Source organism: Lipotes vexillifer, unplaced genomic scaffold (genome assembly GCF_000442215.2).
Source record: "Lipotes vexillifer unplaced genomic scaffold, Lipotes_vexillifer_v1.1 scaffold1115, whole genome shotgun sequence".
In the NCBI taxonomy this organism is placed as follows: domain Eukaryota; kingdom Metazoa; phylum Chordata; class Mammalia; order Artiodactyla; family Lipotidae; genus Lipotes; species Lipotes vexillifer.
Genome location: NW_006792080.1, coordinates 1,965,420 through 1,970,666, shown reverse-complemented (window position 1 = coordinate 1,970,666; position 5,247 = coordinate 1,965,420). Strand labels below are relative to the sequence as shown.

The 5,247-nt window shown below is 45.8% G+C and overlaps 1 protein-coding gene across 4 annotated transcripts in view; it reads right to left on the bottom strand.

Moving 5' to 3' along the window:
- CNBP (CCHC-type zinc finger nucleic acid binding protein) overlaps positions 1-5,178 on the bottom strand; it is a 10,141-nt gene extending 4,963 nt beyond the window's left edge. The window contains exon 1 of one of the 4 annotated variants that reach the window (XM_007465283.1): positions 5,032-5,178. The gene's annotated coding sequence lies outside the window, so the exon portion shown is untranslated. The remainder of the gene's footprint in view (positions 1-5,031) is intronic. The other 3 variants (XM_007465284.1, XM_007465286.1, XM_007465281.1) reach the window with 3 other exon arrangements.
- Between the last annotated feature and the right edge of the window lie 69 nt (positions 5,179-5,247).

Here is a 5,247-nt window from a genome sequence, read left to right as displayed (position 1 = left end):
CCCCCCCCCCCCCGGCTCTCCCGCCTGTCACAACCTTTTGCAGCCTTCCAGGGCCAACTCTATAATAGAACCTGACCACACCACCCAGCCTGGAGCTATCCTTAATCCCTAGTAAGACCCAGGGCACTCTGCACTACCATTTTGCTTTCTATCATATTCCTTCAGAGCAGACACCAAGTAATTCACCTTTGAATCATAATACCCCATACAATTATCCTTTTAGTAGCAGTATAACAGTATTTTTAACCACTGGGTTTGTTTTTTTTTTGGGGGGGGGCACCAATAGTCATTTGCTGAATGAAACAAATTGTGTTTCTTGTACAGACCCGATCCAATCCAGTAAGTACTGACAATAAAACACCTGAATTCTTGCTATCACAAGAGGTGCTGCACCATTAATTTAAAGTAGCGATGCTGAGAATTCCCTGGCGGTCCACTGGTTAGGACTCAGCGCTTTCACTGCCAGGGCCCGGGTTCGAACTAAGATCTCACAAGCCGTGTAGCACCGCCCAAAAAAAAAAAAAGTTAACCATGTATTTTCAACTACGTATTCAATAAGGATTGAGTATAATCACTCTAAATTCAGTATGCATTTCAGATTGTCTAGTAAAATCCCCACATGTAACTGAGAAATTTTCACTCCTGGTCACTAAAATCAGCAACTGAGCCAGGACCCCTAACTTGCCATCCAGACTCTCAGCAACATTTTATGGAATGCTACAAAACATATATACGAGTTTAAAAAACAAATACCGTATTTTCACTGTTGCCAGGCAGTAGGAGAGCATATTTTTCTTCCTTTTGCTGCTAAAAATCATTGCTGTATCTACACCCATGTATCCTCACACAGTATAAAAAGACTTGGGGACTATAGGGCTAACCACTTAACTGAGCTTAACCACTTGCTGCATTACCTCAAGACACCTGACCCCTCTCCTGTCTTGAGGAAGATAAAACTGATCTGTAACCAGATTACTACCAGGTGCCTTGTGCTTAACAGGTGCTCAATTTTTAAAAACGTATGGATTTATGTCCACTGCTCACACAGTTATTCCTGCCTTTCCACTCTTCTCCCAGTTAAGATGGATTGTAGACAGACAGATGAGCACTCAGTCCAGGGAATTCCCTGGTGGCCTAGTGGTTAGGATTCTGGGCATCCATCCTGCAAGCCGCACAACACAGCCAAAACAAACAAACAAAACCAATCTACACAGCAGGCTTGAAGTGGGCCCAACTCTGTTTATACTCAAGCTTCCCATAAAATCTACTTCCTGAGTGGAATGGATTAGAGGTAAGACAAGAAAAAGGGTGAATTCCTAACGACTTCACATTTTCAACAACAGGAATCAGGATCTGTTTCCAGTTCGATTGCTGTGTATTGAATTTTCACTGACATAAATCACATGTAAAGATGTGGTAGGAGCACAAGGCATGCCAGGCAGCAGGAGGAGTAAGGCAGTCAAGATACGGTTTGCAAAGATTCACTGTGAGGGCTGTGTAAGCCAAACTATGAGGCCTCTTTTACAGATACTGCACTCATCTAGGCTTTAAGGCTTAAATCCTGGAATCGGTACCAAAACGCAAATGGTAATACAAATGTCTTCGTGAATGCAATTCTACCATATTTTTGATACTAAGAACCAAGCCAGTAAACTACTTAAATCTTAACGGCACACGGTCAAGACTAACAATGCGTTCCAATGAATCAGAAACCATAACTCTATAAAATACATTTAAAAGCAGCAGCAACAGGCAAGGAGGGAGTGGGGAACGTGACATAAAGCAGTTGATAAGGATCGGGTTGTTTTCCTAACGCAGCCATATCGACTCACATTTGCTGTGTCTCCAGTCACCTTCCCCAAACTGAGGGTTACCCGACTCATCCACGTTGACCTAAACTGCACTGAGACCACAGTGGAGCTTCTGCCCCTTGAATGCACTCACCTATTTTTACACCCTAATAAGTTGGTTCAGAGTTCCAACATGGTACTGAAACACTTCAAACTGTTGAAATAAAGATAAACTACAGATAGAATGGAAGGAAGCAAGTTATACTGTGCACTACCTGCATTCTGGCCAGAATACTGTAGAACAGAGTACAGTCCTGGGAGCAATGCTACCCACACCCATTTCTGCCTGCCCTGAAGGCTTTTAATCAGTAGCTGAATACCTACTATAAGTCAAGGATTGATAAACACATTATCTGTAATCTCTACAACCTTGCTAGTCATGTATTCTTGTCCCCATTTTACAATAAGGAAACTGAGGATCTGAGACCAAATGACTTCCCAAAGCCATACAACTACTGGGTTGGCCACAAAGTTCGCTCGGGTTTTCCCATAACATCTTATTTCTAGAACTTTTTGGCTAACCCTACAGGAAGTTCTACGCTTGATCTTAGCCAAAAGGCCGAGAAGCGATTCAGAAAGTTCTAGAGTCAGGATTTCAACAGTTGGCTCCAAGTCCTCTGCAGAGGCTTCTGTTAGGGTTAAGTGATACTGTACATGAAAATGCTATCAGAAAAACACACCAATTTAGAGAAGTCAAAATAAGACTAGAATCCTTACGTTTCTAAAAATCCACACCCATGAATGAATTGAAAGCCACTTTAGATTTTCACTTTCTTCCTAAGGCAGAACTTAGGAGTGTCACCACAGACCAAAGACTGGCAACCTGACTTCACTAGTTAACACCCTCATCTGCAATTATGGAGCAACTCCAGGCGACCACCATACTGCACTCTGTCCTGATTAACAGAGCTCTGATTAACACAAGCTCTATTTTATTATTCCAGCAGTTTTTTACATGAAAATGGTGTACACTTTACTGTGAATCTCTCAACAGCATGCCTTTACTGCAGCAGCACCTGACACTGCCAGAGTAAGGGTTCTATTAAATGAGACAGTACAGAAAGAGCGTTCTCCACATAGCAGGCCAGGATGCCTTGGCATCAGTCTTCTGCTCTCCACTTACTGTCAGAAGGCTAGGAAGAGGAAAGAAGCCAGCAATTCTTAAAAGAAACTCTCACACCTGCAAGGGGAAGAAAAAAAAAAGCAAAATCTCTCTTGTGGTCAAGCGTTTAGACAACAGACCAATCATTCCAATTAGTCAAACTGTGGTTCTACTGCCTTTAACTACCCATCTTAAGCTTCCATTTAGGTACCATAGACTTCACTTAGATTTTAAGAAAGGTAAAAAGAATCCAATCACAAAACTGTATTACAAAACTCGCTTATAATACCTTAAAAAAAAAAGCATTCGGCCTGTTCCAGATGTTCAAAATACAAGTGTAATAAATGCCCCTTAAGTTTTCCACTGATTTGGCTCAAAATATTCTAAAGAGACTGCACGTATGAAATACCCAGCTTATCAATATGAAAAGGAATGTGGACCTTTGGTTGCTGAGAAAAACCTACCCAATTTATCTGTGACATATTAGATAAATACATAAATATATACTGTTAGCTTTTTTCAAATACTGTTGCCAAGAGTTGCGATTTGGAAAAATTTTAAGTCCTTAATCCAGCCCCTGAGAACCTAATAAATTATTCCTTTTATATTCCAGTACAGAGAGCTCCTTGTAGACAAGAATCAGGCTCAACCAACTAAAAACAGCATGAAACTACGTACGAGGCACTTTGTCGGTGTTTGATTAAGCCTCCATCACAGTAATTTTTAAGAAGCATTTAAAAATAACTGCTTTGCAGAGGAGAGAAAAAAAAAGCCGAAGAGGTAGGAACTTCTTCTCATCCATCTCTTCAGAACCTCAAAACCTTACACTCAACTTATAGGGCTTGAGCAAAAGAATAACAAAGTTCTTAATTTCAATTAAGGTTAACTCACTGATGCATAAATTAACTGGTTATGTTTCTCTCCCAAAACTGCGTCAAACAATAGGAAAAAGGGAAAAACCTGTTTTTAAAAGCTTGTCATTTGGGGGTACAAGATGAGGACGTAAGTTAATCCTCCTGAAAAGAAAAAACAACTAATCCCGACTCTTGGCTTCTTTACCCTACCCTTTCTGTGGATCCTTCTGAATAATGCCTGAAACACACTATCTGAAGTCACAGATGAAAACTGAGCAATGTTTTCTTTTCCTAAGACCCCTAAAACCAGATGTAGTCACTTCCTTTGGAAGTGCCCTGTGGCTGCGGCCATGTGGTTAACATGTGGCAACAAGCACAAGCTTTACCCATTATAAAATCAACACCCAAACCCAAATGTGGGCCATTATGCCGTTCTAAAATAGGTTTGCACGTTTGGAAAATCCAAATGGAGGTTGGCTAATTAATTTTCTCGCCTCGTTTTCAGATTAAATTGTATTCGTTTCACCTGTCCAAGAGATGATGCAAAGGTTACTGCTGTTGCCATGATTTTGGAAGTTTGACAAATTCATGCTTTCTTCTGATAACGGGGTTTTTCAAAAGCCTCCGTAACTTAGTGTTGACTCAAGAAAGGCGAGCCTTATCTGACCCTTCCCGAACTGCACCGTAAAACAAGTAACTTAGCATGTCAACGACGATAAAAATTCAAGAAGCGAGAAGCTAGTGGGAAGTAGGCAGAGCGAGTCCCGAAGCCTCACAGGCCTTCCGGCGGGGTGTCCCCCCACCCTAAACGGAGAGCTTCTCCAAGGCCCCACCTAAGCCCACACAGCCCCTGGCACATGGCCCGCGCCAGGCCCAGCCCCCGTGCCCCCCGCTGCTCCAGGGCCCTCCCCCACACACGGCCCCCCCCCCCCCCGTTCCCGCCAAATCCCCCCCCGCCCTACGTTCCGCGGCCCCGGAGCCCCCGCCTCGGCCCCAAGGACGCGCGGCCTCGTCCGCGGCAAGGCTGCGGCCTGGGCCCGGCGGCCCGACTGCGGCGGCCCCGCGTCCCGGGGCGCAGTCCGGGGCCGGGCGGCGGCGGCGGCCCGTTTCCCGCCTGACGCAGCAGCGGCGCAGGCCGGAGCGCGGCCGCCATCGCCGCCTCCCTGCTCCGGACCCTCCGCCCGCGGCCCCCGCACCGCGGCCCCCAGCATGCTCGCGGCCTCACCTTCGGCGTCGGAGGGGCCCGCAGCGGCGGAGACTCGGACGCAGGCCGAGAAGGCGGCTCGCGAGGCAGCGGCTGTTTATTTTCACGATCCTCGCCTGCGCCACACGCGGGTCTGCACACGGCCCCACATACGCCGCTGCGCACGGCTCTCCTCCGCCTCGCCCACGCGGCCAATCAGCGCGCGGGGGTCGGCCGTCCAATTAGGGCCGCCTGTGG